The sequence below is a fragment of the Coregonus clupeaformis genome, chromosome 20, assembly GCF_020615455.1.
Source record: "Coregonus clupeaformis isolate EN_2021a chromosome 20, ASM2061545v1, whole genome shotgun sequence".
NCBI lineage: Eukaryota > Metazoa > Chordata > Actinopteri > Salmoniformes > Salmonidae > Coregonus > Coregonus clupeaformis.
The window spans coordinates 25542173-25556357 of NC_059211.1; the positions used below are offsets into that span (position 1 = coordinate 25542173).

At 43.2% G+C, this 14185-nt stretch overlaps 1 protein-coding gene across 1 annotated transcript in view; it reads right to left on the reverse strand.

The window, feature by feature from the left end:
• Nucleotides 1–14185, reverse strand: part of LOC121534059 (phosphatidylinositol 3-kinase regulatory subunit gamma) — a 290255-nt gene that overhangs the window by 184091 nt on the left and 91979 nt on the right. The window lies entirely within an intron of this gene.

Here is a 14185-nt window from a genome sequence, read left to right on the forward strand (position 1 = left end):
AGACAGTTGTTCCATGGAGCAGCTCGGCTTTGTTATTTGATAATAAAGTCTAAACTTTTGGATTCACAAGCTCCAGTTTCTTGAGAGATATTTTTGAGTTGACTACTTTTGAGTCAAATATTTCTACCACAGCCCAAACCAGATGGGATGGCATATCGCAGCAGAATGCTGTGGTAGTCATGCTGGTTAAGCATGCCTTGAATTCTAAATAAATCACAGACAGTGTCACCAGCAAAGCACCCCCACACCATAACACCTCCTCCTCCATGCTTTACGGTGGGAAATACACATGCAGAGATCATCCGTTCATTTCACAAAGACAGGGCAGTTGGAACCAAAAATGTCCAATTTGGACTCCAGACCAAAGGACAAATTTCCAATGGTCTAATGTCCACTGCTCGTGTTTCTTGGCCCAAGCAGGTCTCTTCTTCTTATTGGTGTCCTTTAGTAGTGGTTTCTTTGCAACAATTCGACCATGAAGGCCTGATTCACACAGTCCCCTCTGAACAGTTGATTTTGAGATGTGTCTGTTACTTGAACTCTGAGAAGCATTTATTTGGCCTGCAATTTCTGAGCCTGGTAACTCTAATGAACTTATCCTCTGCAGCAGAGGTAACTCTGGGTCTTCCATTCCTGTGGTGGTCCTCATGAGAGACAGTTTCATCATAGGGCTTGATGGTTTTTGCAACTGCACTTGAAGAAACCTTCAGAGTTCTTGACATTTTCCGTATTGACTGACCTTCATATCTTAAAGTAATGATGGACTGTCGTTTCTCTTTGCTTATTTGAGCTGTTCTTGCCATAATATGGACTTGGTATTTTACCAAATAGGGCTATCTTCTGTATACCCCCCCTACCTTGTCACAACACAACTGATTGGCTCAAACGCATTAAGAAGGAAAGAAATTCCACAAATTAACTTTTAAAAAGGCACACCTGTTAATTGAAATGCATTCCAGGTGACTACCTCATAAAGCTGGCTGAGAGAATACCAAGAGTGTGCAAAGCTGTAATCAAAGCAAAAGGTGGCTATTTGAATAATATATTTTGATTTGTTTAACACTTTTGTGGTTACTACGTGATTCCATATGTGTTATTTCCTAGTTCTGATGTCTTCACAATTATTCTACAATGTAGAAAATAGTAAAATTAAAGAAAAACCCTGGAATGAGTAGGTGTGTCCAAACGTTTGACTGGTACTGTAGGTAGATATGTACATATAGGTAGGGGTAAAGTAACAGATAATAAACAGTAGCAGCAGCGTCAAATTTCGATGGTTAAGTTAAGGCATTCATTCCGAATGGTTATGGTAAGGGTTGATGTTTGGGATAGGGTTAAAACCCCCAAAATAAAAACGATCACTGGGATTGAACACGTAACCCTCAGAGCCAAGGCTCGTGGCTTACGCCCATCCGCCATCCCCGTCCACAACGCCCGTAGCAGCACCGCAAGCCTACTTGACGGTAATAGCGCTCACCGTTGTTCCAAGTGGCCAGTTTTGAAGGCATCTCCCGACGTCCTGGAGACCTGGACGAACGTCGAATATCGCCTTGGATCTCGAGTGACCCGGCTGGTGTGCATGTGTGTGTGCATGTGGGTGTGTGTGACACTGACAGATGGATAGAGGGAGCATGTACATGTACCTCCAGTCTCCAGTAATTGGCACAGTTGGGTTGAAGTCCCATGTAGGCCAGAGCAGAGCGCTGCTTTCTTCCACAAGTTATTCAGTGGAGCATCCTGTTCTATGCAGCCCAGCAGACCCATGTTTGTGTGTGTGTGTGAGCGTGTGTGTGTGTGTGTGTGTGTGTGTGTGTGTGTGTGTGAGTGTGTGTGTGTGTTGTTCAATACATTCAACAGAGTCTAATGCAATTTTCTTAAACGCAGGTCACACTCTTTGAACTAGCCTCGCTCTGCTGTGCCTTGAATAAGAAATAATGTTTTTCCCCAAGAACCTTCTCACAGAGGGAGACAAACAATAACATGCAAATAAATACACTGTAAACAAACAAACAAACAAACAAACCGAGGAGTAAAGAACCCACTTAAACTATGCAAAGGTAACCTTGAATGACAAAGTGAAAAGATTTATCATGTTTTCTATAGAGCTGAATTCATACAAGGCCTTTGTGTAGAGGTTTCATGCCTAGCGCCTGTCTAGGGAAGACTGTCTGTGTGTCTGTCTGTCTGTCTTTGTGAAGAGGTTGAGCCATTGAAGCCTCATCTTTCAAACAGTGTAAAATATTGAATAGGAAGAGAAGCAACCATGAAGAACAGTCAAATCCTTTTCCCTTCACCATCCAAGGTTGTTTTCACCATACCTTTCTGATTTGATAAACACAAACATAGTGACTCTCTTAGTGAAGTGTGCTGTATGTGTGAATGTGAATGTAATCCCCCATAGAAGTGTCCTAAATTCTCTCTGTAATTGCAGACGGGTAAATTGAGTGACAATAGATAGTTTAACATGAGACGCTGCTTTGATGTGGCCAACAGAGACAGGCCCTGTGGTGTTTAGATTACATTCATAGTTTACTATTGTTGTTGACACACAGAGAACACCTACGCATATACGGTACTCACACACACATTAATGCAATGTATGTAATCAGTGCAAAACACAGATTAGGGGTGTGTACTATTTCTTTCAGGTGTACATTTACAGTACTTTCACTTTCCAGTCCTATCACTTTAGCCTTCCTGTATGTGTAGTAATGTAATTCATTCAGATGGCTTCTCTCTCTCTCTCTCTCTCTCTCTCTCTCTCTCTCTCTCTCTCTCTCTCTCTCTCGCCCTCTCTGTTCCTCACTCTCACCCTCTCTCTCTGTTCCTCACTTTCTCCCTCTCTCTCTGTTCCTTTCTCTCTCTCTCTCTCTCTCTCTCTCTCTCTCTCTCTCTCTCTCTCTCTCTCTCTCTCTCTCTCTCTCTCTCTCTCTCTCTCTCCATCTCTCTCACTCTCTCTCTCAATTTCAATGCAATTCAATTGAAGGACTTTATTGGCATGGGAAACATATGTTAATATTGACAAAGCAAGATATGGGAGTTTATCAAAATTTGTTTTTTTTTCGAATTCTTTGTGGATCTGTGTAATCTGAAGGAAATATCTGTCTCTAATATGGTCATACATTTGTCAGGAGGTTAGGAAGTGCATCTCAGTTTCCACCTCATTTTGTGGGCAGTGTGCACATAGCCTGTCTTCTCTTGAGAGCCAGGTCTGCCTACGGCGGCCTTTCTCAATAGCAAGGCTATGCTCACTGAGTCTGTACATAGTCAAAGCTTTCCTTAAGTTTGGTTCAGTCACAGTGGTCAGGTATTCTGCCACTGTGTACTCTCTGTTTAGGGCCAAATAGCATTCTAGTTTGCTCTGTTTTTTTGTTAATTCTTTCCAATGTGTCAAGTAATTATCTTTTTGTTTTCTCATGATTTGGTTGGGTCTAAATGTGTTGTTGTCCTGGGGCTCTGTGGGGTCTGTTTGTGTTTGTGAACAGAGCCCCAGGACCAACTTGCTTAGGGGTGTCTTCTCCAAGTTAATCTCTCTGTAGGTGATGGCTTTGTTATGGAAGGTTTGGGAATCGCTTCCTTTTAAGTGGTTATAGAATTTAACGGCTCTTTTCTGGATTTTGATCATTAGCGGGTATCGACCTAATTCTGCTCTGCATGCATTATTTGGTGTTTTTCGTTGTACACAGAGGATATTTTTGAAGAATTCTGCATGCAGTCTCAATTTGGTGTTTGTCCCATTTTGTGAATTACAACCATAAAGGGCAATGGGTTCTATAACTGATTCAAGTATTTTTAGCCAGATCCTAATTGGAATGTTGAATTTTATGTTCCTTTTGATGGCATAGAAGGCCCTTCTTGCCTTGTCTCTCAGATTGTTCACAGCTTTATGGAAGTTACCTGTAGCGCTGATGTTTAGACCGAGGTATGTATAGTTTTTTGTGAGCTCTAGGTCAATGGTGTCTAGATGGAATTTGAAAATCTGGTCCTGGCAACTGGACCTTTTTTGGATCACCATTATTTTAGTCTTACTGAGATTTACTGTCAGGGCCCAGGTCTGATAGAATCTGTGCAGAAAATCTAGGTGCTGCTGTAGGCCCTCCTTGGTTGGTGAAAGAAGCACCATATCATCAGCAAACAGTAGACATTTTACTTCAGATTCTAGTAGGGTGAGGCCGGGTGCTGCAGACTGTTCTAGTGCCCTTGCCAATTTGTTGATATATATGTTGAAGAGGGTGGGGCTTAAACTGCATCCCTGTCTCACCCCACGGCCCTGTGGAAAGAAATGTGTGTTTTTTGCCAATTGTAACCGCACACTTGTTGTTTGTGTACATGGATTTTATGTTGTATGTTTTTCCCCCAACACCACTTTCCATCAATTTGTATAGCAGACCCTCATACCAAATTGAGTCAAAAGCTTTTTGAAATCAACAAAGCATGAGAAGACTTTGCCTTTGTTTTGGTTTGTTTGTTTGTCAATTAGGGTGTGCAGGGTGAATACATGGTCTGTCGTACGGTAATTTGGTAAAAAGCCAATTTGACATTTGCTCAGTACATTGTTTTCACTGAGGAAATGAACTAGTCTGCTGTTAATGATAATGCAGAGGATTTTCCCATGGTTGCTGTTGACGCATATCCCACGGTAGTTATTGGGGTCAAATTTGTCTCCACTTGTGTGGATTGGGGTGATCAGTTCTTGGTTCCAAATATTGGGGAAGATGCCATAGCTAAGGATGATGTTAAAGAGTTTAAGTATAGCCAATTGGAATTTGTGGTCTGTAATTCTTATCATTTCATTGAGGATACCATCAACACCACAGGCCTTTTTAGGTTGGAGGGTTTGTATTTTGTCCTATAGTTCATTCAATGTAATTGGAGAATCCAGTGGGTTCCGGTAGAATTTAATAGTTGATTCTAAAAAATGTATTTGATCATGTATATTTTTTGGCTGTTTGTTCTTTGTTATAGGGCCGAAAAGATTGGAGAAGTGGTTTACCCATACATCTCCGTTTTGGAAAGATAGCTCTTCGTGTTGTTGTTTGTTTAGAGTTTTCCAATTTTCCCAGAAGTGTCTATGTATTCTTCAATTACATTGAGCTGATTTCTGACATGCTGTTCCTTCTTTTTCCGTAGTGTATTTCTGTATTGTTTTAGTGATTCACCATAGTGAAGGCGTAGGCTCAGGTTTTCTGGGTCTCTATGTGTTTGGTTGGATAGGTTTCTCAATTTCTTTCTTAGGTTTTTGCATTCTTCATCAAACCATCTGTCATTGTTGTTACTTTTCTTCGGTTTTCTGTTAGAGATTTTTTAGATTTGATAGGGAAGCTGAGAGGTCATATATTCTGTTTAGGTTTTCTACTGCCAAGTTTACACCTCCACTATTACAGTGGAACAGTGGAACGTTTTGTCCAGGAAGTTGTCTAAAAGGGATTTAATTTGTTGTTGCCTAATTGTTTTTTGGTAGGTTTTCACACTACTTTCCTTCCATCCATAGCATTTCTTAATATTATTCAGTTCCTTTGGCTTTCATGCCTCATGATTGAGTATTGCTCTGTTCAAGTAGACTGTGATTTTGCTGTGGTCTGATAGGAGTGTCATTGGGCTGACTGTGAACGCTCTGAGAGACTCTGGGTTGAGGTCAGTAATAAAGTAGCCTACAGTACTACTGCCAAGAGATGAGCTATAGGTGTACCTACCATAGGATAGGGGTGTCAGTGGGCTGACTGTAAACGCTCTGAGAGACTGTGTACAGTCGTGGTCAAATGTTTTGAGAATGACACAAATACTCATTTTCACAAAGTCTGCTGCCTCAGTTTTGATGATGGCAATTTGCATATACTCCAGAATGTCATGAAGAGTGATCAGATGAATTGCAATTCATTACAAAGTCCCTCTTTGCCATGAAAATGAACTTAATCCCCAAAAAACATTTCCACTGCATTTCAGCCCTGCCACAAAAGGACCAGCTGCCATCATGTCAGTGATTCTCTCGTTAACACAGGTGAGAGAGTTGACGAGGACAAGGCAGGAGATCACTCTGTCATGCTGATTGAGTTAGAATAACAGACTGGAAGCTTTAAAAGGAGGGTGGTGCTAGAAATCGTTGTTCTTCCTCTGTTAACCATGGTTACCTGCAAGGAAACACGTGCCGTCATCATTGTTTTGCACAAAAAGGGCTTCCCAGGCAAGGATATTGCTGCTAGTAAGATTGCACTTAAATCAACCATTTATCGGATCATCAAGAACTTCAAGGAGAGAGGTTCAATTGTTGTGAAGAAGGCATCAGGGCGCCCAAGAAAGTCCAGCAAGCGCCAGGACCGTCTCTTAAAGTTGATTCAGCTGCGGGATCGGGGCACCACCAGTGCAGATCTTGCTCAGGAATGGCAGCAGGCAGGTGTGAGTGCATCTGCACGCACAGTGAGGCGAAGACTTTTGGAGGATGGCCCGGTGTCAAGAAGGGAAGCAAAGAAGCCACTTCTCTCCAGGAAAAACATCAGGGACAGACTGATATTCTGCAAAAGGTACAGGGATTGGACTGCTGAGGACTGGGGTAAAGTCATTTTCTCTGATGAATCCCCTTTCCGATTGTTTGGGGCATCCGGAAAACACCTTGTCCGGAGAAGACAAGGTGAGCGCTACCATCAGTCCTGTGTCATGCCAACAGTAAAGCATCCTGAGACCATTCATGTGTGGGGTTGCTTCTCAGCCAAGGGAGTGGGCTCACTCACATTTTTGCCTAAGAACACAGCCATGAATAAAGAATGGTACCAACACATCCTCCGAGAGCAACTTCTCCCAACCATCCAAGAACAGTTTGGTGACGACCAATGCCTTTTCCAGCATGATGGAGCACCTTGCCATAAGGCAAAAGTGATAACTAAGTGGCTAGGGGAACAAAACATCGACATTCTGGGTCCATGGCCAGGAAACTCCCCAGACCTTAATCCCATTGAGAACTTGTGGTCAATCCTCAAGAGGAGGGTGGACAAACAAAAACCCACAAATTCTGACAAACTACAAGCATTGATTATGCAAGAATGGGCTGCCATCAGTCAGGATGTGGCCCAGAAGTTAATTGACAGCATGCCAGGGCAGATTGCGGAGGTCTTGAAAAAGAAGGGTCAACACTGCAAATATTGACTCTTTGCATAAACTTAATGTAATTGTCAATAAAAGCCTTTGACACTTATGGAATGCTGGTAATTATACTTCAGTATACCATAGTAACATCTGACAAAAATATCTCATAACACTGAAGCAGCTAACTTTGTGAAGACCAATACTTGTGTCATTCTCAAAACTTTTGACCATGACTGTAGGTAACAACACATGTGCCACGCTGATCCTCAACATGAGGGCCCCTCTTGTACTCCCTGTTCACCCATGACTGCATGGCCAGGCACGACTCCAACACCATCATTACGTTTGCCGACAACACAACAGTGGTAGGCCTGATAACCGACAACAATGAGACAGCCTATAGGGAGGAGGTCAGAGACCTGGCCGTGTGGTGCCAGGATAACAACCTCTCCCTCAACGTGATCAAGACAAAGTAGATGATTGTGGACTACAGGAAAAAAAAAGAGGACTGAGCACGCCCCCGTTCTCATCGACGGGGCTGTAGTGGAACAGGTTGACAGCTTCAAGTTCCTTGGTGTCCACATCACCAACAAACTATCATGGTCCAAACACACCAAGACAGTTGTGAAGAGGGCTCGACAAAGCCTATTCCCCCTCAGTAGACTGAAATGATTTGGCATGGGTCCTCAGATCCTCAAAAAGTTCTACAGCTGCACCATCGAGAGCATCCTGACTGGTTTCATCACTGCCTGGTATGGCAACTGCTCGGCCTCCGACCGCAAGGCACTACAGAGGGTAGTGCGTACGGCCCAGTACATCACTGGGGCCAAGCTTCCTGCCATCCAGGACCTCTATACCAGGCGGTGTCAGAGGAAGGCCCTAAAAATTGTCAAAGACTCCAGCCACCCTAGTCATAGACTGTTCTCTCTGCTACCGCACGGCAAGCGGTACCGGAGCGCCAAGTCTAGGCCCAAAAGGCTTCTTAACAAATTCTACCCCCAAACCATAAGATTCCTGAACAGCTAATCATGGCTACCTGGACTATTTGCATTGCTTCCCCCCCCCCGCCCCACCCACACAACCTCTTTCACACTGCTGCTACTCTGTTTATTATCTATGCATAGTCACTTTAACTCTACCCACATGTACATATTACCTTAATTACCTCGACTAGCCGGTGCCCACGCACATTGACTCTGCACCGGTACCCCCTGTATATAGCATCCCTACTGTTATTTTATTTTACTGCTGCTCTTTAATTATTTGCTATTTTTATTTTTTACTCATGTATTTTTTACTTAACACTTTTTTTATTTTCTTAAAACTGCATTGTTGGTTAAGGGCTTGTAAGTAAGCATTTCACTGTAAGGTCTACACAGCGCATGTGACAAATACAATTTAATTTGATTTGGGTTGAGGTCAGTGATAAAGTAGTCTACAGTACTACTGCCAAGAGATGAACTATAGGTGTACCTACCATAAGAGTCGCCTCGAAGCCTACCATTGACTATGTACATACCCAGTGTGCGACAGAGCTGCAGGAGTTGTGACCCGTTTTTGTTAATTATGTTGTCGTAGTTGTGCCTAGGGGGGCATATGGGGGAGGGAATGCTGTCACCCCCAGGTAGTTGTTTGTCCCCCTGTGTGCTGAGGGTGTCAGGTTCTTGTACAGTTCTGGCATTTAGGTCGCCACAGACTAGTACATGTCCCTGGGCCTGGAAATGATTGATTTCCCCCTCCAGTATGGAGAAGCTGTCTTCATTAAAGTATGGGGATTCTAGTGGGGGGATATAGGTAGCACACAGGAGGACATTTTTCTCTGTTGAGATAATTTCCAGGGTTGGGCCTGTTTGCGGGATTGGGGGGCATGGGGTGGGTAGGAGGGGCATAGATCTGAGGGGGCCTAAATGGGGTGTGGGCATGGTTGACTTGGGGGGGTGTTAATTGGTTCGGGTGGGGGTGGGGGTGTGGATGTGGCTGGTGGTGCTGTGGTCTGGATGTAGGTCCTCTCGGTGGGGGTCCTCTATGTGTAGGTTGGGGGGTCCTGCAGGTCTGGGAGAGTACAATGTAATCCTATATAGTACATGTATCAGTTTGTCTCTAGGACTGGATACAGACAAAATATGATAATAGACATAGGGAGAAAGAAAGAGAGGGAGAGAGAGAGAGAGAGAGAGAGAGAGAGAGAGAGAGAGAGAGAGAGAGAGAGAGAGAGAGAGAGAGAGAGACAGAGAGACTGAGAGAGACAGAGAGAGAGAGAGAGAGAGAGAGAGACAGAGAGAGACAGAGACAGAGAGAGACAGAGAGAGACAGAGAGAGAGACAGAGAGAGAGGCAGAGAGAGAGACAGAGAGAGAGAGAGACAGAGAGAGACAGAGACAGAGAGAGACAGAGAGAGAGAGAGACAGAGAGAGAGACAGAGAGACAGAGAGAGAGAGTGGCAGAGAGAGAGACAGAGAGAGAGAGAGAGACAGAGACAGAGAGTGGCAGAGAGATTTGAGCGAGAGACAAGGAGTAAGAGAGAAATGCAATGTAAGAGAGCTTGCTATGTGAGAGAGAGCAAGAGAAAGAGAGACACATTTACACACACACACACACCGAATACTATACCAGGCAGGATCAAAGTCAGTCCACAGCACAGGCAGACAGAGCCATCATCGTAAACCTGACCAACACAGTAACTAGGGTCTGGTTTCAGTAATGGACTCTTTTGGCATAGAGGAACTACGTCACAGCCTACGTCGATAAAGAACAATTAAAAATCTGGGGATTCCCAACAAATCACGAGGCAGACATACCAGAACATTTGGATTCAAAACCACAGTTTGCAGGCAAAACCTTTGCAGTGGTTTTAGTTAAGGTAGTTGATGCAAACTGGCCACTTGAGAAATGCACTGATTAAAAATGACCTCCGTGATCTCCATCTTGGGTTGTGTTGCCTTGGGTCGTGTTTACGAGACTATGATGGATCTGTCTGCCTGTGCTGAAATATGTCCCGCAGAGAACAGAGGGTAATGGCTGTTAGATACGGGTCATAGTCATGGTTATTACTGCATAGGGGACATTCTATATGGGCCATATGGAAGCAGTGGGACCTCAGTCATATGAGTGGGTGAAATAACAGAGGGAAATGAAGGTAAGGGTAGAGATAGTTCTAGATCAGCTATTCACACTGACTGTGTGTAGATAGAGTACTGGTACTTTATTACCTGTGTTTTTGTACTCTATCAAAACAATGCAGAGTGAAATAAATGGTCATTGACGTAGCACATTTCTGTCCATGGCTCTAACATACATTCTCATGTTGAGTGAGCCTTGAAGACAAAACGCAACACAACATATCTCAATTGAGGTGAGAGAGCCTCTCAGGAACACACACTACCGCTTAAAAACAACAAGACCCAAACAGGAAATAACCCCTCCACCCACACTACAAAATATAACATAAACCTTCACTCAAGTCAATCATACCCCTAACACACAGACTCCATAATCTTCTCTCCCCATTTTAGAAACATATATCTGCCATGTTTCCTAACCATTCAGAAACAATAACCACCATCTACGTCCAGCAATTTCCCGGTAAAAACCCTTCCCGACCCCCTCCTTTCCCTTTCTGTGTCAAAGCTCATCTCAAGCTCCAAGTATTACACACACACAGACACACATGCACACACACACAGACACACACACGGACTCGTACACACACTCACACACACAGACACACGCACGCAAACACACAGACACACGTACTCGTGCACTTACACACACACACACTTGTGCACATGTACACACACGCACTCGCACACACACACACACACACACACAGTCCTCTCAAACAAAGCTTGGCTGATTTTAAACGTTCATTTTCCACTGTCCTCCACATCACACAATTTACTAGCGACAATAAATCCCTTCCTCACAGCATGGCAAGGTGACAGCCACTACTACATGCTGCTGACTGAACACTTAGACACAGCACTGTGCCTTTGCACTGATGTTACATCATGTTACAGTTTTTTACAATCACTTTAGCACTCATTTCAGAACCTCAATTGCTTGGATACAATACACATAAAACTAAGATCATTTGTTAATTTAACAAAAATCACCTGTTCAATATGACACAACTTAACATCAAAGTACTACTATTTCAAAAGGCAATTCACACATTACATTTCAGATGAGTGTCTATTCATTTCATTACAATTATCCAACTATCAATTGATACAACTGCTCACAATGATCAGTAACTGTTGCATTACTCTTAATGCATAGTTGTATGGAAACAGACAAACAATATTCCATGTTTAGATCATGAAAGTTTCAAGATAACGAGATTCATTGTCACCAATTAGCGTGGAGCATGAACCAATTAGACTACATTATCTATGGATGTAATATTTCATCATCATTCTTTATCAGACACCGTTTCTATGGTCCCATGTACCACCTTTTCAGACTATTTACAGCAGGGGTGTCAAACTCATTTTAGCTCAGGGGCCACATGGAGGAAAATCTATTCCCAAGTGGGCCGGACCGGAAAAATCATGGTATATATAACTTAAAAACAACAACTTCAGATTATTTTCTTTGTTTTAATACGATCAACATAAAACATAAAGCTGGAGCCTGAGGACAGTGTGTCCAAAATAGTACAAGCACAACATCACTATTAATCATAAAACATGTCAAGTTTATTTGAAAATTCTAAAGAAAAAGAACACACAAACACACAATGCCTCAGTGATTAACAGAACTGTTTCACAGATCACAGAACTATATCAGGGTGTCATTTCTCAGGCAGAAATGTAGATAAAAAGAATGAAATCCTGTTCCCCAAATAAGTGCAAGAACCACAGAGTCAAGAATAGGTTAAATATACAAATAAAATAAAAACAATTAAAAACAATAGCACATCAACATAAAAACATATAAACATAAAGCTGGAGCCTGAGGACAGTGTGTCCAAAAGCACAACATCACTATTAATCATAAAACACCTCAAGTTATTTGAAAGTTCTGAGGACAAAGAACACACAAACACACAATGCCTCAGTGATTCACAGAAGTATATCACAGATCACAGAACTATATCAGGGTGTCTCATGCAGCACTTTAAGTGGGGTTGCATAGTTTATTTGACTCCTGATACCTGGCATCTTTTAGCTTTCACCAGCGCATCAATATCAGGTGTCACATCCTGAGTGGCAGCCAACTTCAGGATGTGATTCAAGTGCTTGTGCGTGAGCCTTGAGCGCAGCTTTGTTTTATTTATGCTCATTACAGAGAAAATTTGCTCACAAAGATATGTGGTTCCAAACATGCACAACAGTTTTGCAGCGAGGGCTGTCAAGTTGGGGTAACCTGGCAAGAGATTCTGATAAAATGTGTCCAAGCCAGCTGCGGCAAATTTGCCCTTCAAATCCGAGTCACACTGCAAGTCTATTATTTCAAGTTGGATGCTGACGGGCAGATCAGAGGGATTCACGGTGAATGGCGAGCAAAAAACGTTGAAGTCTTTCTCCAGTTCACCAAAAATCTGAAAGCGTTGCTCAAACTCCCGTAACAGTCCCGTTATTTTATCTTTGAACCGCTTCATGTCTGCCACATGTTGGGTCGCGCACACATTTTTCAGACAGGGGAAGTGAGCTGCATCACCACCGGCGAGTTGCGTCTCCCATAATGACAGCTTCAACTTGAAAGAACCTATGCTGTCATAATACTGCGTGACAACTTTGTTGCGCCCTTGCAGCTGTTTGTTCAAGTTATTCAGGTGCTCTGTAACATCCACCATAAATGCAAGGTCCTGCATCCATTCTGCGGAATGAAATTCTAACACTGGTTTGCCCTTTTCTTCCATGAACTGTTCAATTTCTTCTCGTAAATCAAAGAAACGCCTCAGCACAGCACCTCGGCTTAACCATCTTACCTCAGTGTGGTATGGCAGGCCATAGATGTGGTCTTTCTCTCTGAGAAGGCTGTCAAACTGACGTGATTCAGGCTTCTGGATCGGATGAAATTAACAGTTTGGATGACCACCTTCATGACGTTATCCATCTTTAATGACTTGCAACACAAAGCCTCCTGGTGCAAAATACAGTGAAAAGTCAAAAATCACGTCCCTCCATTTGCAGATTGCACTTTCTCTCTGAACTTTGTCACAACGCCTGCTTTTTTCCTGATCATTGAGGGCGCACCATCTGTAGCCAGGCTGACAGCGCGGGACCAGTCCACTCCGACCCTGTCCAGCGCGCCGGCGAGTGCGGTAAAAATATCAGCTGCTGTCGTTGTATCTGTCATCGGCACCAACTCCACGAACTCCTCTGTGACGGTCAATGTGTCATCAACTCCGCGGATGAAAATGGCCAGTTGTGCAACATCTGTAATGTCCGTGCTTTCATCAATTGCAACCGAAAACGCAATAAATGACTTTACTTTTTGCTTCAACTGGCTGTCCAAATCCACTGAAAGATCGGAAATCCTGTCTGCAACTGTGTTTCTTGTCAGGCTGATATTTACAAAAGCCTGACGCTTTTCAGGGCACACAATCTCTGCTGCCTTCATCATGCATGTTTTTACAAATTCACCCTCACTAAATGGTTTTGAAGCCACTGCGATTTCATTAGCAATGAGGTAGCTAGCATTCACTGCAGCGTCACTGATGTCTCGGCTGTGAGTAAACACAGACTGCTGTTTCTTCAGACCCGCCAACAGTTCATTCACCTTCTCTCTTCTCCGCTGTCCTTGAAAGTTGTCATATTTGTCGGCATGAAGACTCACATAGTGGCGACGAAGGTTATATTATTTCAGCACTGCAACATGCTGTGAACACACCAAACATACAGCTCAATTCTGTGAATAAATAGGAGGATGACCATTTTTCTTGGAACACTTTGCACTCTGCGTCCACTTTTCTCTTTTTTGACAGAGACATATTGGGGCAATGAGGGTGCCAAAGCACATAATGTTAAAAGTAGAAGCCGTAATAAATATCGCGGGCAAAACAAAGTAGCTCATCCGGACTGGCTGCACGTGCTTGACCTACTTGCTCTGCCCCGGTATAAACAGTTTGCTTGCTTAACACAATTGCTATTGCGCCATCCAGT